Source organism: Vicugna pacos, chromosome 3 (assembly GCF_048564905.1).
Source record: "Vicugna pacos chromosome 3, VicPac4, whole genome shotgun sequence".
In the NCBI taxonomy this organism is placed as follows: Eukaryota; Metazoa; Chordata; class Mammalia; order Artiodactyla; family Camelidae; genus Vicugna; species Vicugna pacos.
The window spans coordinates 30,169,296-30,193,325 of record NC_132989.1 but is presented as its reverse complement, the minus strand read 5'-3'; the positions used below and the strand labels follow the sequence as shown (position 1 = coordinate 30,193,325).

At 33.6% G+C, this 24,030-nt stretch overlaps 2 long non-coding RNA genes across 4 annotated transcripts in view; one reads left to right on the top strand and one right to left on the bottom strand.

Moving 5' to 3' along the window:
- LOC140693947 (uncharacterized) overlaps positions 1-24,030 on the top strand; it is a 340,057-nt gene that overhangs the window by 202,731 nt on the left and 113,296 nt on the right. The window lies entirely within an intron of this gene.
- The window catches only part of LOC140693956 (uncharacterized), a 42,361-nt gene that overhangs the window by 6,769 nt on the left and 11,562 nt on the right, over positions 1-24,030 (bottom strand). For both annotated transcript variants that reach the window (XR_012069677.1, XR_012069685.1), the window contains exons 3-4: positions 2,012-2,032; positions 186-273 (exon numbers count right to left, since the gene is read on the bottom strand). This is a non-coding gene — a long non-coding RNA (uncharacterized lncRNA). The remainder of the gene's footprint in view (positions 1-185; positions 274-2,011; positions 2,033-24,030) is intronic.

Here is a 24,030-nt window from a genome sequence, read left to right as displayed (position 1 = left end):
TGATAATTTTTTAAATAAATTATTAAGGCAGCCATGTTCCATGCCATAATCATTTGAAGTATTTTTAAATTGTCATATTGGACATGATTAATTCATATCCATTTATAAAATTATAAAATATACAGCACACTTTGGGTAGACTGTAATTCCTTCTTTAAATACACTACCGGGTTTTGTTTTGTTACCGTGCATTTTCTTTCTCCTGGTCATCCTGATGCCTTCAAGGACGTGAGGGAGGAAGTTAGATAGCTCAAGGACAGTTGAGTCTTGGACCTAAACAGGTGTTTCAAAGAGGAGGTAATGAAAGAAAACGGCACTATTTAGTCATCCATCTCTCAAAATAATCAGATTTAACTTTCAAAGAGGAGATTTCTGAGAATGTAACATAAATTCTTTCACTAGCAATATTATTCTATTCATGATAGGGCTGGGATAGTTTAAACATGGTACGTAAATAGTTCACTCTTTTTATAGACTGTTCACTTGGTAAGAAATGAAAATTTGTCTCAGAGCATGTGCATCAATGTCCAACTGGTGACCATCATATATTAACTTCATATAGCACATCTTCCATGAATTACCCTCACTGGTGGTCTTCTATTCTATTGTGCCAGAGATCACTAGTTGCTAACCACACATTTCTACTGCCTCTTCCTTAGTATTAGAACTCACTGATTTTTAATATGTACCTGAATGCATGCATTTAAAACCTAGCTTCCTGAACAACTTCCTTAACAACTGAGATAGCCAGTGAAATAGAAGCAGATACTGAATTGTAAGCTGCTTTTGAAAGAAAGCTCTTTAAATGTGGCTCAGTAAGCTTAGAAGAGGCTCTTTTGCCTTTATGCTTTCCTTCTTCATCCCTAAAGAAGAAACCACTGTCACTTGCATTCCTTAAAATCATTTTGGGAGAAGAAAAATGGCAAATTAAGGGGGAGTTGGATAATTGTACCATAATAGTGGCCAACTGTACACTGAAGTAGCCAACTTCATCCAATTTGATTTTCAAAACTTTCTTTCACAGCTCTCTATATTAATTACAAGCTACTTTATCCATACATTGGATACAAAACTTAACAAAGTAAGATTTAAGTTTTGAAATATAAAAATAAATATGTAATTGTTCTAAAATAAAAAGTAGTTATAATTTTGTGATTTAATATGAAGTTCTAAAATGTAATAGTCCAGTTGTATTATAAAAGCACAACGAGTTTCATTGTTTTCTTCATGGAATGTATATATTGGTTTCAGTTTTTAAAATTATTTTTCATTGTGCTTTACAAATGTAACAGGTAACTACTTGCAAACCAGGAAGCATCTTCACTGTCTAGTATGCAATATTGTCAACATTTTTGCTCCCTACTTAGTTTTTAGCTACTTAGTTTAATCTTTGCCAAGGTTGTGTCTCATGATACATCCTAGTTCAGGTAATACAAAGAAAATGGAACTTTTAATATTTAAACTTGTGTAGTAATCTATATTAATGAGAATATTTTCCTTTTGCTTTTAAAATTTGTCAGTTTACTCTTTCAAAGATGTTAGAATGTTTTTATAATCCCCCATAGTAGAATTGTGGACTGTATAAATTTCTTATAATTCTTAATTATCAGAATAGTGAAGCATCATTAATTTGCATCCTTAATTGATAATTCAGAATAATTTGGATAAGATAGTTACTGAGTTTACAGTTGCTAAACCTGTGCAATATAAAACCTTCAAAAAATAAAATCAACTTGAGTCCAGAGTATGTATAAAGGTGTAAAGCAGATGTTTTTATACCAATACATTAAAACAGATTACTCATTTAATTTTCAGATAGGGGCCAAAGAGGCCAGACAACTCTCTAATGTTAAAGGCAAATGAAAAAACTTAGAAATACGGTTCATATTTCCTAGCATAGGTATATCGATTTTTCCTTTCTCTAAGTTTTCACCTTTACAAATAGCTTGAATTAGTGAGATGAACTGTATACCTGACTCTCTTCAAATGTTAACGCAAATACATTACTTACGTATTATCATTTCAGCTTAACCTGAAATTGGAGAAAGTTCAAATCATTATAAGAGCTAAATAGGTGCATAGCAACATAGTATGTGAATATATTTTAATTCTGAGGATCCTGTACATATGCCAAATTTAATAAAAATGAAAAGTTTACCATATATTCAGTAAATCAGAAAAATAGAAAAATCCAAGTATTTGAGCCCTTATACAGGTCTCTTTATAAATAGCTTATATTTAAAACACTGACAAAACCAAAGATTGGCAAAGATATGGAGCAACTAAACCTCTCATGAGAATGTAAAATGTCATACTCATTTGGAAAATGATTTGGTAGTTTTTTACAAAGTTATATTTATACTTGCCACATGACTCAGCCTTTCCATTCAGAGAGTATGAATAAAAGAATATGTTTTTTATAAAGACTTGTACATGAATGTCTATAAGAACTTTATTTTTAATGATTCAGATCTAGAAACAGTCCACATACCATCACCAATGAGAGGATAAACAAATTATCATCTATCCATACAGTTAAAAAATACTTTAATATAAAGAAGAATTATTTGTTGATGTGTGCAACGTCTAGAGGAATCCCCAAATAAGTAGGCTGCGTAAAAGAAGCTGGATAAAGAATAATACATCTGTAAGCTTCCATTTATATAAAATTCTGGAAAATACAAATTAATCTTTAGAGACAGAAAGCAGAATAGTGGATGCCTGAAGATGAGAGAGGGTGGATATCAAGGAAAAGAGAGTGGACAAGATTTAAAAAGAGCATGCAGAAACATTTGAGGGTGTACAATATATTTATTTTCTTAAGTTAATGGCTTCCCAAGTCTATGTATATATCCAAAATTTTCAGTTGTACACCTTAAATTTGGGCAGTTTATTTTTTATTTTCTATTATACCTCATTAATCTATTAAAAATAATTACAGTTGAATTAAAGATCAGAATGAGAGGCAAAGATTTTGACATTTAAGTGAACAAAATAAACCAAAATATTTTTGTGATTATAGGATTTTAAAAAATAAGTATTCAGAGTGCAATTACAAAAATGAAAGCTGGAAATTTTGACTATATTATATTTTAATTATAGAAGAAAAGTCAAAATAAACTAAGGCACAGACTTAGAAAATAGCTTATTTCTAGGACAAAGAAGTTCTACAATGAACTGAAAAAAATGTACTTTGAAAATGGCACAGGATATGAGTTGGCAGGTCACGGAACAAGAATCAAAAGTGGTTAATAAAATGCTGTAAAGATGCTCATCCTCACTAGTAACCATAGTAATGGAAATTTAAATGATCGTGAATTACTGTTTGTACATAAAAGACTGATAAGTATTTTTAAATTCTGAGAAAATAAGACACTGACAGAAATGTGGAGAGACAAGAAGTGTATACATTACTGGTGGTTGGTTTAACTATTTTCAGGTTACTGTTTCATCTTTTAAATTTGAAGACCTATACTCTTTACAACCTAGCAAATCCACTACTAGGTATATACCCTAAAAAATTCTAGAATAAGTGCACAGGAGATAAGCACTGTGTTGTTCATTGCAGCATCATTTTCAATACTGAAAATTGTAAAAAAGCCAATTATCCATTAAATGGGAATTAATAAACTTTTCTTATAATGTGTTATTACACGTTAGTTGAAATCAGTGGTTCTCAGCCAAGTCCAAGTAAGATTTTGCCCTCCAGGGGACATTTAGCAATATCTAGAGACATTTTTGGTTGTCACAACTGGGGATGATGGATGCTCCGTTGCCATGGTTACCAGTAAGGGTGAGCATCTTTTCAGTGCATAGAGGCCAAGGATAGTGCTAAATATCCAAAAATGTGTAGGACCGCCCCACATAACAAAGAATTATGCAACCCAAATGTTAATAATGCCAGGGTTGAGAAAGTCTTGTTCAAATGGATAAAGAACTTTAGTGTATATCCACATGACTGTATCACAAAAGCATAATATTAAAGCATAAGAGACAAATGGCAAAAATATAGATAATATTATTATATATAAATTTTAAAAACTAACAAATCAGTACTATACATCATTAAAATCATACACGTTTGTTGTAACTTTTTTAAAACGTCTGTGGACACGAAGAGATCAAAATTGCAGAGTAGGAGAATGTGGAACTCACTTTTCCCCACAAACACATCAAAAGTACATCTACATGTGGAAAAACTCCCACTGAAAACTAAGTGGAGACTGGCAGAAGGACTCCTATATAGCCAAGTCTGTAAGAAAGATAGACACAGAATTAGGGGAAGGGAAGAGCAGCAGGCAAGTCGGGACATATGCTGCTGGGATGGGATTCAGAAGATGAGGGGGATTACACAGGTAGGGATCCTCCCTGAGGAGTGAGAGATTTGAAACATATATTGGGTGCCCCAGCCCTGGGGTCTGACACCAGGAAGATGAGTCCCCTTGACTAGTTGGAGGGCTGGTGAGTCTAACAGGATGTCTGTGGGAGGCCTGGAGTTGTGAGGAATGTGTACAAATTTGCTTATTCTTGAGGCAGAGCAGAGAGAGAGGAATGAAATTGCTCAGGCCATGGGCTGCTTTTCCATGACCGCTCTGGCAGTTGCCCTAACTTGAGCTGAGTGACTGCTCCAGCCCAACTTAACAACATGACATAGCTCACCACAATAGGTAACTATTCCACCTAATTTCACAGAGACAAAGAAAGTTAATGAAAATGAGAAGGTGGAAGAATTTGTTTCAATTGAAAGAGCAAGAAAAACCCTTGAAAAAACAACTAAGGAACAGAAATTTTAAAATTGGCAGGTAAAGAGTTAAAAGCATTAGCAATTAAGAATGCTAACTGAATTAAGGAAAAGAAAAGATGAGCACAGTGAGAACTTCAATAAGGAAATTGGAAGTATGAAAATGGGCCAGTCAAAACAGAAGAATACATTAACTGAAGTGAAAAACACACTAAAGGGAATTAACAGCCAACTAGGTGACAAAGAACAAATAAGTGATTTGGAAGATAAAATAATGAAAATCACCCAATCAGAAAGTGAAAAGAAGGACAAAATTTTTTAAAGTGAGAATAGTTTAAGGGATCTCTGGGACAACATGAAGCATACCAACATTGGCATTATTAGGGTCCCAGAAGGTGGAAAGGGAGAAAATGAAATTCTGCTATTTGCCACATTGTGGATGGACCTAAAGGGTATAATGATTAGTGAAATAAGTCAGACAGAGAAAAACAAATATTCTGTTATCCCTTGTATGTGGACTCTAAAAAATAAACAAACGTATATAGCAAAACACAGACTCACAGATACAGAAAACAAACTAGTGTTTACTATGGGGAAGTGACAGTGGGGAGGGGCATGATAAGCATATAAAATGAAGAGATACAAAGGACCATGTATAAAAAATAAGGAAGAAATAGGAATACATTATACAGCACAAGAAAATATAGCCATTATTTTGTAAATACTTTAAATGGAGTGTAAATAAGAATACTGATTAAATCACTGTGTTGTACATCTGAAACTACTATAATGTTGTAAATCAACTATAGTTCAATTTTAAAAATAAATGAAGGGCAAAATTCATGGAAATTATTTGGGTTGACATTAGTAGTGGCTTACTTTAAGGAAAGTGAAAGTAAAAAAATGTTAATGACATTTAGCTATTTCTTTTTAAAATATATCTGTAGCAACTATGACAAAATACTATTTTTGTTAAGTATATGTGGTGAGACCTGGTACATAATTATAACATTGTCTGTATTTTTGCTAGTTTTGAAGTCTTTCTAATGAAGTTTCTGTTGTTAAAAAGTAAAAACCTGTGCATTGAATTCATGAGCTTATTTGAAAATAATATATATAGTAAAGTACCAGAGAAAAGAGATACATTAAAACAGAAGCCAAAGAATCAGAAAAAAATTTTTCATTACTCAAGCAGTAAAATTGTTCAGTAAAGCCAAAATCATATTTTTAAGAAGTTGTAAATAAAATTAAGTTTTGTTAAACTTAATCAAGAAAGGGGAGAAAAGATAAATTAATGGTAGCTGTGAAGAAGGAATATAATACCAAGATGGTAGAGGGATATTGTAATAAAATACTTACCACAAAAAACAAAAGGGCAGAGAATATGAATAATTAACATAAAGGAAAATAAGTACACTATAGGGTTAATCCAATTATGGAACAAGAATTATGTGAATAAACTATAACATGCATTCAATAAATAACTGATAAATGTATACTAAGCAATTAAATATTATATAGTCATTAAAAATGTTATAATGCTTAAGGATAGGATTTTTTTAAAGGGAAAATACTTATAATATTAAAAAATAAAAATTAGCAAATACAGCATGATCTTAATAAGTATTTAAAATAACTTTAGACAAAAAATTAAAAAGCAAATATGCATTAAGTGCTAACTAGATTTATCTGCAGTTGATAGGATCATGAGTGCTTTTTTCCCCTCTGCTTCTTTATAAGTTTTTGTACTTTGAATGTTTTACTATATTCTAAAAATGTTTTAAGTTTTGAGCTCTGCCTACTCAACGTAGTCTTATTTTACTGTTAATTTTTTAATATTTTTGTTACAGACTATATATAGTCATTGAGCTAATTATAGCATATTACTGGGGAGAGACTTGTATGATTCAAACTCATCAAGTGTGATTCAGATGCTTGTCTGTAAAATGATGTTCCCAGATTTATAACAAAATATATGACACGTTCAATACAAAATATAATTAGTATAAGTAATGGAAAGTTCATCTTCCAGAATAGTGAGCCACTTATATTGGGCAGGAAAGGGGCACTGGTATTCTGTGGGACAAGTATTAAACCACTGTCTTGAAATGAAGACTCCTTCTTAGTAATCAGCTGTAATGAACTGTGCAGTCATAGCTGGAGATGAGTGCGATGCTACAGAAGCTATTTTGAGGCAATAGCAGACTGCAGTTCTCTGAGCGTTCAGACTACCTATTTCATACTAAAGTTCCATCATCCTGAAAAGTAGAGTTGGACAGTAGAAAAAAATAGTGTTACTTTATAGTATAAATCCAGTGTGACTCACCAGAAGATATGACATATATTAATCATTTCTTATTCTGGAAAATTGTCCTTCATTAGAAACTGAGTATTATTAAAAGAGAATAGCAATTTATTGGGAATATTACAGTCAGTCACTTGGTATGTATGTGTGCATCTATTCAAGACCGGTCAGCCTATTGCTCCTTTAGAAATTGTTCTCTCCTTGACTTTTTGGCCCTGCCTTGTCTTGATTCTTTTGTCTTATCATCAAATTACGTTCATTTTCTTTACGGTGCCCTCTTCTTCTGATAGTCTAGTATGTGTGTCCCCCCCATTGTTTTCATCCTTCCCTTCCTCTCTTTAACACCTCTCTTTTCTGCTTTCTTTGTTTCAACTTTTATCTCTGGACGTAAATATTTACTGGGTATCCACAATATTCCAGACATGTTATGTGTACTGTTAATTTCATTCTCTCATTTAACCCTCCCAACAATCTTATGAAATAAGTATAATTATTTCTTCCCTTTTAAGTGAAGAAGCTGACACAGAGGGATTAACTTCTCCAGGGTTGTAAAAGTGTTTATAGGTGACAGAGCTACATTTAACGAAGATACAAAACTACAGAGGAGTAAACCTTCTCGTGGCAAAAATGTGTGTTGTTTTTTTTACCTGATGCTATGAGTCTGATGTCCAAGGTACTAATTAGTAGATTTTCTGTTTACAAAAGGGAAAAAAACCTGCGGATTTTTCTTTTTGATGTGTTTGACCCCCGTTTCCCATCTCTTGTCATATACTTAGGCTAAGAGTATATGCAGTCAAGATCCTTAAGCTGGTTCATCAGGGTCTCTTCAATTTATAGCTTAATGTGGTGCAGCGTCTCTAATGTCCTTTATCACAGATGCAGTAACAATCCTCGCCACCACTATAGGGACATAGGGTTAATAAGCCTAACCCATATTCTGCTTAGTCAAATAAGGATACTTATAGTGTATGACATCAACTGCTTATGATCCATATATTATAGATTCCAATTTACCTCTCCAAACCTAAAGGAGTTACTCATCTTCACAACTTCAACTTCTAAAAGCCTAATTAGTCTGACTCTTACCTGCAGTATGACCATGCTAACAACTAGTGGACAGAAAACAAAATGTAGAAAACAATTCCTGTCCATAGGGAATTTTTCTTCCCCCAAACTTGGTACTGTATGTCTTTTTCACTTTAGCCAGCCTGTTGGGTATGCCTTTGTATCATATTGTGGTTTAACTTTTCATTTGGCAAGTAATGACATCAAGTGCTTTTCATGCATTTATTGCCATTTGAATATGTCCTTTTGTAAAATACCTGTCCAAACTTTTGCCCATTAGGTTGTTTGACTTAACAATTTCAGTCATTTTTTACATATTCTGGATATGATAAACAATTCATACATCTTTGCCCAACCTGTGGCTTGCCTTTTCACCCTTATAAGAGTATCTTTTGATACCATTCAGTTCATTAAAAACATAGGTTCTTAAATTTAATGTAGTCCAAATTATGTTTCCTGCTTGCTTCTTTCTGTGTCCCATGTTTTAAAAATAACATCTAAATGCATCTTATGTTTCCTTCCAAAAATGTTATTACTTTACCTTTTATCTTTAGATTTAAAATCCATATGAGATTGATTTGTGTGTATGTTATGAAGAGAGAGCTAAGATTCTTTTTCTCCCACACATTTATTGAGTTGAGCAAACAAAATTTTTTGAAAAGATTCTCCTTTCTTCCATAATTCTACACTATTGCCTTTGTAATAAATCAAGTAACTCCGTAAGTGTGAGTTTGTTTCTACAGTATCATTTCTGTAGTACTCTTGTCAAGAATACATAACTTCAATCTAATCACGAGAAATCATCAAACAAAGTCTAAGGGACATTCTAAAAAATAACTAATCAGTACACTTTGAAAGTGTCAAGATCATAAAAAATAAGGAAAGACTCAGGAACTATCACAAATTGATGGAAACTAAGGAGACACGACAACTAAATGCAATGTGGAGTCTTGGGTTGTATCTGGAAACGAAGAAACAACGTTAAGTACTAAAGACTGGTGCAATCTGCATTAACATTGTCTTTTAGTTGATAATATTGTATTGATTTTAATTTGTTATTCTCAAAAGTTTGGAAACCCGTTTTTCCCCTTTTTCAGGGGAAGGACCATGTCCAGATTGCTTCAGGGGCTCTAAATCTGCAGCGTAACTTAAATGTTTTCTAATTACTATGTTTTTCCTTCCTGGAAGATACATGTTCTGCTTCCCTTTGGTATTAGTATCTATATGGAGAATTCTCTGAGACTCTTTTTCCCTCTTCCAGCTTTATTGAGATATAATTAACATATGACACTGTATAAGTTTAAGGTGTACAGCATAGTGATTTGAATTGGATACCTTATGAAATGATTACTACAATAGGTTTAGTGAACATCTGTCATCTGTTATATAGGTACAACATTAAAGAAATAGAGAAAAACATTTTTTTCCTTGTGATGAGAACTCTTAGGATTTACTACCTTAGCAGCTTTCATATATAATGTACAGCAATGTTAATTTTATTTATCACGTTGTACTTTATATCACTAGAACTTATTTATCTTAACTGGGAGTTTGAACCTTTTGACTACCTTCACTCAATTCCCCCTCCCTACAACTCCTACCTTTGGTAACAAGAAATCTGATTTTTGTATTCTGTGAGTTTCTTTGTTTCTGAAGTATACTTGAACTACAAAACTTTATTAGTTTCTGGTATAAAACAGTGACTCAGTATTTCTATATATGTCAAAATGATCACCATGATAAGTCTAGTTGTCATCTGTCACCAACTAAGATATTACATAAATATTTACTATATTCCCTATAATGTACAATTCATACCTCTGAATCATTTATTTTGTAACTGAAAGTTTGTATCTCTTAATGTCCCTCACCTATTTCTCTCTTACCCAATCCTCTTCCCCTCTGGCAACTATATGTTTAAGTTCTCTGTGTCTTTAACTGTTTCTGTTTTGTAACGTTTGTTCATTTGTTTTGTTTTTAGATTCCTCCTAAAATTGAAATCACACAGTATTACCCTTTCTCCATCTGACTTACTTCATTTAACATAATATTCTCTAGGTCCATCCATGTTCACAAATTGCAAGATTTCTTTTTTATGATTAATATTCCATTGTATAGTATACCATATCTTCTTTATCCGTTCATATATTATTGGACACTTAGATTGCTTCCATATCTTGGCTGTGGTAAATAATGCTGCAGTGAACATAGCGGTGCATATATCTTTTTTATTTAGTTTTTTTTTCCATTTTCTTCAGATAAATACTCAAGTCACATTGCTGGATTTCATAGTAGTTCTATTTTTAATTTTTTGAGAAATCCCTATGCTGTTTTCTATAGTGGCTGCACCAGTTTACATTCCTACCAACAGTGCACACCAATTCCCTTTTCTCCATATCCTTGCGAACACTTATTTGTTGTCCTTTTGCTAATAGCCATTCTGACAGGTATGAGGTGATACCTCATTATGGTTTTGATTTACATATCCCTGATGATTAGTGGTAACATCTTTGCATGTGCCTGTTAGCCATCTATAGGTCTTCTTTGAAAAATTGTGTATTCCAGTCCTTTACCCAATTTTTAATTAGGCTGTTTGGTTTTTTATGTTATGTTATGGGGTCTCTGTATATTTTGGAGATTAACTCCTTGTCAGCTACATCATTTGCAGATACTGTCTCCCATTTTAGGTAGCCTGTTTGTTTTGCTGGTAGTTTCCTTTGCTTTGCAAAAGCATTTTAGTTTTATGTAGTCCCATTTTTTTAATTTGTGATTTTGTTTCCCTTGTCTTAGAAGAGATATCCAAAAAATATATTGCTAAGACAAATGTCAAAAAGTGATTTCTACTACTCTGTCTCCAGGTTCACTGATCTATTTCTCTGTAGCATCTAATCTACTGTTGATTCCTTCTAATGTGTTTTTTATTTCAGTTATTATATTTTTCAGCCCTTTTTGGCTTTTCTTTATATTTTCTAACTGTTAAAAGCTTCTAACTTCTCACCTTTATTTGCCCATTTTTCTCTTGAATTCTTGGAGGATCTTTATGATCATTACCTTTATGCCTTTTATTGGGTAGATTGATTATCTCCACTTCACTCAGTTCTCCTTCGGGCGTTTTATCTTGTTCTTTCTTTTGGAACATACTCCTCTTTCACTGCTTTTTGTGTAATTCGTTGTTTTTATTTCTATATATTAGAAATAAATAGTGGATGTTGGCCAAGTGTTGGGTGGTGTTGAATCACCTGGTGACTAGCGATAGAGCCCCAGGGGGACCTGGGGCTAGTGCTGGCCCACTGGTGTACAGAGCCAGATCCTGAGTTGACTTGCTATGGAGTCTGGGTCCTGGAGTTAGTGTTGGCCTGCTTGTGGGCAGACTGTGGCTTATAGGTGTCCTGGGGTTGGTGTTGACCCACTTTTGGGTGAGCCTCGATCTAGGGACAGCTGGCTGAGAGGCCCATGATGTCTTGGAAGTGGTGGTGCACTGCTGTTTGGCATGGCCCAGGCCCAGGTTATCCTATGACAGTGCAAGGCTGTTGGTGGATGGTTTCATTTTGGACTTAGCTGGCTTGTGGGCCACAGTATTCCCTGGGGCTAGTGTCAGCCTGCTGTTGTGTGGGACTTAAGCTCCAGTGTTCTAGGGCTGGTTATCTGCTCACTAGTGTGTGAAGTCAGTTCCTGGGGCTAGTGCTGGTCTACTGGTTGGTGGAGCTAGGTCCATCAGCTGGGTGCCTAGAATTGCTGCTGCCAGTGTCTGTGACCCTAGGGTGTGTCCCAGTTGCCTCCTGCATCTCCGAGAGACATTCTAGGGTCATCAAGTGAGTCTGAACCAGGATCCTTTCAAATTACTGCTTCTGTTATGTGCCCCGGCGTATATGAGATCTGCCTGTATGTGTTCTTTAAGAGTGGAATCTCTAATTATTACAGCCTTCTGGCTCTCCCAAAAGTAAGCTCCACTGGCTTTGAAAGCCAGACCTTCTGGGACTTGTCCTTCTGCTACAGGACTCTTGGACTGGGGAGCCTAATGTGGGGCTTGGGTCCCTTGCTCCTTGGGGAAAGCCTCTGCATTTGTATTTGTTCTCCCATTTCTGAGTCACCTACCCCAGGAGTATGGGTCTTGACTATACAATGTCTCTGCCCCTCCTGCCCATCTCCTTGTGGTTCTTTCTTTGTATCTTTAGTTGTAGAAGATCATCTCTGCTAGTTTTCAGGTTATTCTCATTAGTGGTTACTGTGTAAATAGTTGTAATTCTGGTGTTCTCATTGGAGGTGGTGAGCTCAGGGTCTTCTTATTAGGCCATCTTTGCCACTCCTCCATGCTTTTTTTTTTTCATTTTAATCTTACTTTTTTATTCTGAAGATTTGTGTTTTTCTTTACTTTTTGGAAATTGTAGTTCTATACCTCTTTAAAATTTTATTCACCTCTGACTTTCTTTTTTGTCCTTTTTGAATGTGTGGTGGTTTGAATTCCAGGATTGAGTCTCAGTTTATTTTATCTTTTCTTGCTAGTTGTGTTTTTGCATGATTTGTTCATTTATTCCACACATTTATTTTATTTATTTATTGACATATTTGATTAACAAATTGTTGATGTATGATATGTAAATTGCAGGTGTATGATATAACAGTTCAAAATTTTGAAAAGTTATACTCCATTTATAGTTATCATAAATAATTTACTATATTCCTTGTATTGTACAGTATATCCTTGTAGCTTATTTTATACCTAATAGTTTGTACTTCTTAATCCTCTACCCCTATATTGCCCCTTCCCGCTTCCGTGTCCCCACTGGTAACCACTAGTTTTCAACACATATTTGTTGAATATCTATAGTTTCAAGGCCTTGTTTTAGGAACTGGGATTATGATAATAAATAAAACAAAAAAATTTCTATCTTGTGAAAATGGCATTCTAACATTCTTACCTTATTTAAATAAGTTTTCTATGAATTCATCTTCTTATTGAATTTATTTTGTCAATCACTATTTAGTTTTTGTAATATTATATTATTCCCTGATTTTCCCTTTTCATTACATTCTGTCATTACATCCTGTTCTTTTTATTGACTGACGTACATCCTAGGCTCCTCCATCTCCTGAGTTCTCTCTCTTTCTTTGTAGTTACTCTTTTTGTTGTGGTCTTTTTTTATCTCTCATTGATGATTCTCCTCCTCTCCATTGATCTTTATTGTGTGTTCACATTATTAATAAGGCATAGCATTATTATTCTATAAAATGGATATGAATTTCCTCCCCTGCTGTTGTGTGGTTCGAGTTAGGTCCCTGGCAGGCTTCTCCTCTGGAAGGTCACCTTCAGGATACATACGCCTAGAGCACAATGTAAGACTCAGTACTTTCTGAATTTCAGAGTGAAGGACTGTCTCTAGAAAGCACATCAGTACCCATGTTAAAAGGCATTAAAGAAGAATCCTCACGTTTTCCATCTGAGATAAAGGTCAGTCTATCAGAGAATTTACTAGTAGGGGTATGGAGATAGTGGGAGGGGGTTGGAATTTGACTCATACAACTGTTATGCAGAAAGACCTTCCACTAATGACCACTTTTTGTTTCTCTTCTCACTCTTAGAACCATACTTATAACTAGGATTCTGATTGAAATAGTTGCTTTCACGTCTACCATGGGCTCTGGCTTCATTTCTCAGGTGTGCCAGTAAACCAACTTTAATTCACTCTTCCAACAGTATATTAAAATTAATTCAGTGACTGCTTCCTTCCCAACCCCTTGCTATTATAATTTTCTTTTTTCATATTTCTATAAAGTATTTTCAAGAGGGTCACAGAGGGTGAGAGGTACATTTGTGCATTTTTAAATCCATTCCCCAGCTTCCACATTATGTGCAGTATTACTAGAGGTCAAAGCAATAAATAATACATTAATAATATAAATATATTTATTATAATTCATTGTGAAAGCCAGCATATACAGAATTCTCATGCAAAGACTAATATGAGGAAGTGAATCATACGAATCAAATATGAATTATAAGTTATAAAAACATGGAGGTGACAAGTCAGATTTTTAACTTTACTTTTTTAAGATAATGCTGTGCATGTCTTTCCAGCGTATGTTTTCTAACAATATATTGAGCTGACTGCAGACTGCCACACATTGATCATGAGGCAACTCCAGTCCCTTGTTAAGTCATCCATAAATGGAGATCACTAGACACATGGGCCAAGGATAAACGGGGACTGACTAACCCCTGGACCAGGGAGTTATTATCATCTATCCGTTTTCCATTCTTTTTCTCAGTTGCCACTTAGCTTGTTGAAGGGGATAAATGAGTACAGTTGTGCCAACTTAGGGATATTAGTGTCATTTCTCTTGGTGCCGCCAGAATCCTAAACCCAGGTCTTTGTGTTGACCTTGAGGTATTGTTACTCATAATAATACAGTACTTATGCAACACACATGCTATTACGTGCCTTTAGAATGATGAATATTTGCCACTTAATAATTAGGCACTTCAGATGGCTGAAGTTTTTCACTTAATGGTCGTTAATTGAATGAGATAGATGAGGAGAATTCTAAAATTCCATCCAAGTGTAAATCTCAGACCAAAATGCACACACACACATACACATAGTAAATAATAACTGGATGGATCTCACACTTAAAAATATACACACAGAATAAACAGAATTCAGAATAACATAGTTCACTAATGGGAATTTGTGCTTCAACAATTTTCACAGAAATTATGCATTAAATATTCAGCTTAGGATTAGTTATTTATGTAAATGTTTGACCAAAGCCTTTATTGAAATTTGTAGGGATTCATTTAAAATTCTTTATGAAAAATAAGTATAAAATGGCTTTGTGAGTCTTGTTAATTTCTCTAGCCTTTGGTAAGTCTCCAGCAGTCTCTACCAAACCGGATCCATAGTGACCAGTGAGTACCAGAGCAAGAATAATTTCTGACCTACTGTTTCCCTCTTTGATCATCTAAATGTTTAAACACTGACTAAATTTTGAGTTTTTATTCTGTTTGATTGTAAGTATTTCTCATTTTGACTCAGGTAGGCTCTGGTAGTATATGGTAAGAAGAGAAAAAAGCAACAAAGAATAAAACTTCCAATGCTAACTTTTAAAGAGCAAAGTAGGAGTAAAAATTCTTTGTCATGAAACTGCTAATTACATTTCAAGAGAAGACATCAATTGTTAATTTTCTATTAAAATATAATGAATTGCATAGTAATACATTAATAAAATAGTACTCAAATTTTATTTGTAGCACTCTGTAGTTTACAGGACTTAATATTATTACCTCTTTGTAAGCTTTAAATAAAGCTATGAGGTAAGTTTAAATATACCCATTTTAGACTTGAGGAAATAGAGTTTAACTGTAAGAATCATACCTGATTTTCAAAAGTAAGAAATTTTTTTACCAATTAACAATCAAAGATATTCTCTCTGTTATATTAAAGCTATTTTTATATTTCATGTCATAACCTGGCATAAATATATCTGAAATATTTATTAGTTAGTTTTCATCTAAATATTTGACACAACTTTTAGATAAACTTTCTCATGCTGTTCTCCATTGGTGAACAGAGGGTAAGCTTTGTATCATGTTAACATGGTTCACGCCATACATATCTGATAATCATTAGAAACACTCATATATCATTTATGCCAAACTTAAGCCATTACTTGTGACTTTCATCCCTTGACTTCCAGGTGGGTAATACTAAACAGCTCCCTTCCACGACTTTCTCCAGCCAGTTGTCTGGAGATGCCTCTTCTGGCCCTGTCGTCTTGCTTTGACTGTCAAGATAAAATCTGCTCAAAAACTGAACAGTTTATAAGAGCCATAGAAAACCTCTTTTGTGGTAGGAGTAGTAATATCTGTTCTTGATTTTTTTGTTCAGGCGTGAACACTTTTTATAGTTTATACTGTAGGATTCTGAAACTTCAGTTTAACCCAGGTTAGGGATATAGGAACTTTAAGAAACAAAGTCTTGACCTCGTCTGTAAGTGTTTCTGCAGTTTTTCCACTTGAAGAAGTGCCCTTTCACCTCAATAAGAAAAATTAGTCTTTTCTGTTTTAACTTTTTAGTAATTTGTCTTTATTCTCCACACAACTTTTACTTAAAATATGTAAAGCAACTAATAATGTAGAATGTTCATAATTCACCAGTTGGTAAAGATTTCACCATTCTGTTTTCTTTACGTAGTTCCTGTAAAATCTTCTTGAGACAGCCTTTCTTCAGTAGAGATAATCTAGAAGATAGGATCACCATTCATTCGTCTACATTGTTTTCCATTAAAGGCAAGATAAAGTCTTTATACCTTTGGAATTTTCCAGTTTCATCTCTGAAAACTATTCTCAACTAAAAGAAAATGCTCAAATTCTTTGGAAATACTCTCGTATAAGCATGTTCTGTTTTTCTAGCATAGTCTTCCTTCTCATCTTTGTAAGATTTGAACCTAGGAATTTGAACCATAAAATTTCTCTGTTATACTCAAGCAAGCTCTCTCCAAATGGCATCAGAGATAGCATTGGACAGCTCCAGGGAAACAGTGTCTTTTTAGTACTCTTAAGCTCTCAGAAAGAGAAATAGCTGTCTTCACTCTTCCCTGCATCCATAGTACTTCCTGAAAAAACTCATTGACCTTACGTGGGTCATGCCCACTTCTGGACTGAGTCTGTGGGAGTGGGGTACTCTCAGTGAAGCTGTGATTTCATCATCAGTTTTTTGGTAGAGACAGACTCAGTGATTGTCAGTCTAACTAAATGAAAGAGGAGCAGTTCTTATAAGGAATAAAGGAATTCTCTTACTAGAAAATGGGGAAATGAGGGCAGAACAGCCAAAAACATTTCTCTACTCTATATAGACATCCTTCAAGAGGCAAGGAATATTATCCCCTATGTTTAAGTCTTCCCCACTGGAATATGTAAAGTCGGTCGTTTATTCTCCTGAGATTCCTGTGGAGCATGTTTAATTAAACATCACAGAATAATGTACTGGTTTTTGGTATTGCTCTGCCTCCCTCTGTAGATTGTAATTCCTTGAGGACGGAGGCCATATCTTAGCTGTTTGTGTATGCTCAATGCATCATAGTGTTCAGGACAAAGGAAATCCTGACACTCTTCCTTATATTAGTAGGATTATAACCATGAGTTCTGCTGTCTTCTGCTCTTCCACAAGTTCAAAAAGGCACATGCAAGAACTGTTACTTTAGCTGTGTTAAAAATAATCATTTCAAAACTGTGATTTAAATATAATAGATTTGCCTTTAAGCAATGGATGATATTAAAAATATTTCTTTATCCTTTGTAGAATAGCTCCTGACATAGTACAGTATATTGATCAATGTCCTTACTTCAAAAGTCTTGAAAGCATGTTTTAAAGTCTAACCGAAAAAAATGATGTTTCAAATTCCTTGCTAAGATAAAATATGCTTTTTCTTATCATTAGGTATATTTTCTCATGCTAGATAATGAGAAATTCAATTATTTCTGCTTCCATTTTGACAATTAAGAAACAAATAAATAAAATTTAAAATTTTTTTAGCTTAATTTATTTTTCTAGTATAATTGTTTTCTAATCTGGTTCTCCATTTTATCAGGCATAAAGATCAACTAGGGAACTTGTCAAATACATGTTTCTTTGCCCCACTCCCTGAGATTCTGATACAATCAGTTATTACCTTGCATCGTTTGAACATTTGATGATTCAGAAATTGGCAAGTAAATATGCATGTTTCAATTCCTAGGATAGTCAGCAAAAGTATAGGAACAAAGCACATTCCCAAACAAACAAAGGGACAAAGAAGGGATGATAAAAAGCATGATTAAACCAATCTGAAAGATGTCAAGAAAAGAAAGACAAAGAAAATAGACCTCCTTTGGGTGAATGGAAATAGAGAACACTTGGTGTCTGAAAAGTTCCCCTGTAGAATATTAAGCTGAATATTAATCAGTGCATGCATATAAGTAAACCACCAGAGATTGGGGAAAGAATTACTAGAAAGGAATGGACATAAAAGTGCCTCCCTTTCAAAATATGAGAAGGGAGGATTTTAGCAAATTTTATTAATGAGAATAGATTCAAAAATCAAAAGCAAAGTAATAGCAAGCCAAATGCAACAATATATGAAAATGAGAACAATATCAGAAAAGTAACTCCAACAAATATAGAAAAATAATTGATAAAATTCAACTCCATTCATGATAGAAATGTTTAACAGATTAGACATAGAAATGAGATTCTTTACTCTGAAAGAGTATACTTAGAAAATATCACTATAAACATCCTTATAAACGGGACAATGTTAGAAATACTCCTTTTAAAGGGAGAAATGATACTGGTTCTTTTGTTTTTCTCACTTAACAGTGTATCTTGGAAATCACTCAATATTAGTTAGCAAAGCTTCCTTATTCTTTTTTAAAGCTTCATAGTGCCTCATTTTGTAGATGTACCATAATTCATTTTTATATGTAGGCATTCATATTGTTTCTAATATCTTGCAGTTACAAATAATATTACAGTGCAGATCTTTTGCATGTATATTTTCGTATTTTTAGAGGTGTAGTGTAAAAGTGTATCTTAAAGATAAATCCTTAAACTAGGGTCAGAAACTAAAGATGCATTTAGATGTTTTTAGATTTTGCTAATTTCCTCTCTACAATAATTGAAACGTTTTATATCCCCACCAGAATTGTATGAAAATACTTCTTTCCCTTCAGATTTGCCAACAGAATGTACTGTCAGACTAAATTTTTTTTTAACCTGACAAGGGAAAATGATATCTTGGTGTTTTAAATTTCATTTCTATTGTTAGAATTGTAAACTATTGCAATTGAAAAATCTTTTCATAAGTTTAGAGAGTATTTTTATTTTTTGTGAATTGTCTATGTACTTCTACCCACTTTTTAAAATAGATTTTTTTATTTGGCACTTTTTGGTCCTTTTTTATATTGGATTTTGGTCAGTTAATGTAATCTATCATATCAATAGGCTAAAAAAGAAACATTATATGATCAATAGACATCAATTATCAATATCAATAGATTCAGAAAAGACATTTGACAAAATCCAACACCCATTCATTATAAAAAAAATAAAACTCTCAGTAAACTAGGAATAGAGAAGAACTTCCTCTCCTTGATAAAGACTGTCTACAAAATAAAAAATCTAAAGCTAATATCATACTTAATGGTGATAAACTCAAAGCTTTCCTTCTGAGATAAAGTACAAAGCAAGGATGTCTCCTCTCACCACTCCTTTTCAACATTATACTGAAAGTTCTAGCTAATGCAATAGGACAAGAATAGGAAACGAAAGGTTTACAGACTGAGAAGGAAGAAATAAAACTGCTCCTAAGTGACATGACCATCTGTGTAAAAAATACAAAAGCATCAACAGAAAAACTGGATCTAATAAGCAATTATAGCAGTGTTGCAGGATGTAAGATTAATATACAAAAGTCATTCTCTTTCTTACATACCAGAAACAAACAACTGAAACCTAAAATTTAAAACACAGTGCTGTTTACATTAGCACCCCCCACAAATGAAGTATTCAGGTATAAATCTAACAGAATATGCACAAGATCTATATGAGGAATACTGTAAAACTGATGAATGACATCAAAAGAGAAGTAAATAAGTGGAGAGATATTCCATGTTCATGGATAAGAAGAGTCATTATTGTCAAGATATCAGTTCTTCCCGACTTGATATATCGATACAGTGCAGTCTCAATCAAAATCCCAGCAAGTTACTTTGTAAATATTGGCAAACTGATTCTAAAGTTTATATGGAGAGTAAAAGACCCAGAATAACCAACACATATTGAAGAAGAACAAAGTTGGAAGGCTAACACTACCCAACTTTAAGACATACTAGAAAGCTTCAATAGCCAAGACAGTGTAGTATTGGTTTAAAAAAAATAGACAACTATATCAGTGGAACAGAATAGAGAACCCAGAAACAGATCCACATAAAAATGATCAACTGATCTTTGACAAAAGAGCAACAGCAATACAGTGGAGCAAAGACAGTTTTTTCAACAAGTAGTGATAAAACAACTGGACATACACACCCCCCCAAAAAAACGAATCTAGACGCATACCTTATACCCTTCGGCAAAATTAATTCAAAATGGATCACAGACCTAAATGTAAAACACAGAAATCTAAAACTCTAACATAGGATAAAATCTAGATGTCCTTGGATATGGTGGTGACTTTTTATATGTACAAAAGCAGAAGCACAGTCCATGAAAGAAATAATTGATAAGCTGGAGTTCATTGAAGTTAAAAACCTTTGCTCTTCAATAGGAAGTGTCAAGGGAGTAAAAAGACAAGCTACAGACTAAGAGAAAATATTTACAAAAGACATACCTGATGAAAGATTATTATCCAAAATATGAAAAAAAAACTGCCTAAAACTCGACCCTAAGAAAATGAACAATTGATTAAAACTCTGAGTATATACTGATACTAAAATGTAAGAAAATAAACAAATACATAGAATCTAGTGCTAAAAAGAAAAGCTTCACTTTACATTACTATGTAAAACAAACGATGGCATTTTTAAAATCACCATTTTGCAGCGATCACTTTAGTAACTGATTCAGGCGAGAATCATCAGTGGCTGTTAAATAATTAGGTGAAAGTTTGTAGGGCAACAGTATACTCAAACATCTCAAAGTATCTCCCAGAGTTCACTTATAAACTGTTAAGGGAAAAGATATTTTTGTAATGGAAAAATCTGGCTGATAATACCTTAACCAAGAGATCCAAGTTAACATAATAATTAGACCAATTGACATCACATGCCTACTAATAGGATGCATTGTGAGAACCACAATATTACTTAAGTAGAACTTCTTTCAAAACTGTATGAATTAAGTCTGAACATAAGGAAACTACCCCATAACACAAGTTGGAGGACGTTGTAAAACAAAATAGAAACTTTAGCCTATAAACCTTAAAAATGTCAGTATCATAAAAGACAAAGGAAGCTAGAGGTAGTATTCTAGGTTTTAGAAGAGTGAAGAGATGAAAACCACATGATACGTGTGATCTTAGACTGGCTCTTAAATCAAGAAAAAATTTTATAAGGGACAGTACAGTAACAAGGGGGAAACTCTGAGTATGTACTACGTATTAGGTAATAGTATTGACTGCATCAATATTACTGAATTTCCTCAGTTTGATTATTTTATCTCAGTTATTTAAGAGTGAGAAATCATGATGTCTGCAAGTTATTCTCCAAAGGTTTGGCAAAAAAATTTAAGATTGAAAATTATGTATACTCACACAGAGAATTTTATTATATTCTTCAGATTTTGTTTGAATTTGTTCAAAATAAAAGCTTAGTGATAGTTTAAATTATCATTAACAAAATGGGGATCCCATCGTTGCCACATCTATGTATTATTTTTCTTACAGCCTTATCGAGTACAATAAGATAATTTAAAATGTCAAAGTATTAGAATTCTTTGTTAAGAATAGTAGAAGAAATACATAAAATTCTCATCATTTGCAGATGGTGTGTCTACATAAAATATCAGTAGTCATATACAAAAAAGTACTGTATTTTAGCAGTCTGACCAGATAATTACATTTCTATAAATCTGCAGCAACTCAAAAATGTAACTGTTAAAAGCTTCTGTAATGGCAAAAAAGTTACAAAATTTCTAGGATTACATTTAACAACTATGTGGAAGACCTGTATGCATAAAATTATAAAATTCTCTGGAAAGAAATTAAGAACACTAAATAAATGGACAGATAAAATATGTTTGTGGATAGGAGGGCTTGTAAAGATACCAATTTTTCCTAGTTTCCATAAAGTTTTTGGGTTTATTACCTGATTTTTATCCCTCACATGATCTCTTTTATCTTTTATAATGTTTGCAAACTCATATTTTAACATAATAACCTTACAACAAAGAAAAACATTAAGAAGGAAAAATTCTGGAGGGAAAAGTGACTTGGCTTCACTCTTCATTCTTTGAAGGCCTTGGTGCAAAAAGTTTTGTGAAGGCTGGCTGGCCAGCTTCGTCTTTCTCAAAATGAGACTAATTAAAAGGTAACCTGAATGGTATCATGCCTTTTTGAATAGAATATTCCTAGTTGGCTTTTATGCAAAAAAAAAAAAATCTAGTCAAGATAATTATAATCTTCAAGCAATATAATCAGAATATATTTTAATTTCAATTGATCTTTTTTTGTTTTTAATGCTTTATTAATGTGAATAGGAAAAATGTAAATACCTTTTCTTAAACTAACAATCTTCTATCATAGTGGTTCTCAAACTGCACTGTGCCTCAAAATGAACCAAAGGGCTTGTTGAAACACAAATCAGTGGACCTCAACCCCAAAATTTCTGATTCAGTATCTCTGGGATGACATATTTCATTTCTAACGAATTCCCAGGGGGTGCTGATGGTTGGCCTGGGAGGGGGGTCACAGTTTAAGAACGAGTGTCTATCAGTTTTTAGATTCAGATACCAATAGGCTCCTTTCTTGGAGTCAGTGAACTGTACAGGTTATGTGTAGCTGGGACGTCATGCAGTCTGAGTTCTACCTACTGGTGTGCTCAGGCTGTGAGGGCCACAGTTTCATCATCTCCATAAAAAGAAGTTGGCTCCAGCAGTCTCTAAGCACATTTCAGTTCTAAAATTTTATAAGCCTTTTCTTTCTCAACATTAAGTTCAAAAAGTCAGTGAATTTTTAAATCTCCTGGTATTTGCTGATGTGGCATTTGCCAGTATGAGTGTATTTGTCAACGTCTAATAAGGCTTGTGAAAATCAATGTCCAGGACAAAATTCTGTATTGAGAATTCTGTTGCTTTTCTATACAGTCTTGATCAAAATAAGTGGTAGATGTTTGCAAAAATAGGGTTGGATACTTGTTAAAGGACAACTTTAAATTTTTAGGGGGCTAGGCAATACCTTATTTATGATATGGGAGTTCACCCTGTCTCAAAATATGTCAAATAACTTTTACTCTGATTCTGACAGAAAAGTCTCCTGGATGTTGACTTAAGTGCTAAGGAGCACATGTTCAAGAAGCTTTCTAGACCTCAGAGATGAGCAGCTGACTGGCAAAAACAAACAGGATTTCTCTTAGCTCTTCCACTGAACACAATACTGTAGATAACCTGAAGATAGCAGTCTAATACCAGCTTTGGTAACCTCGCTTCACCTCCATTTCTGTTTCTCAGTATAAATTAATGTGGAAGCATAGGTATCTTCTAAGTGGGATAGAGTCACTCTGGAAGAAAAAATGTGCATTTGAAATAATGTATGTAGGATGTTTTTGCAAACAATTTATATTACCTCATAAACATGCTCCCTAGGAGTCTATTAACATCTTTATATTTATAGATACCATCAAGAGAAGATGAAGTATTGAGTCCCCACATAGGTGTGATAAATGGCACCACAAGCAATGATGAGAATGCCAGCCAGACCTTTAGTCATTTATTTCCAGCTTTATTGCTTAGAAGTTTCAGCCAACAATCTTACTAATGTCCTTTGGTGATTAAAAGTGTCTGCAGGGGACTAAAGATGATTTGAGGCTTGAGTCCAGAATACTGATTCTTCTTTAACCATATTTCATGCTCCTTCCTTATTTTTGGTAACAGGTTTGATAAACTAACTGTACAGTGTTAACATGGAACATTGTATATGAGTCCAGTGCCACTCACAGACACAATTTCAAAATTGTTAGAATGGAAAATACTTTTTTTAGTGAGTAGTAATCCTCTCCAGATGAGTAGCAGATTTTTATTTTTAAAAAATACTAATTTATGAGAATAAAACACTGTGTAGTAAAAATTTCACTCTAAAAAATGAATCAAATTATTTTGTTTATCAGGCTCCCGAAAGTATAAAAGAAAACATCATAATTCTGTTACTTATTTTTAGAGCTACTAATTGG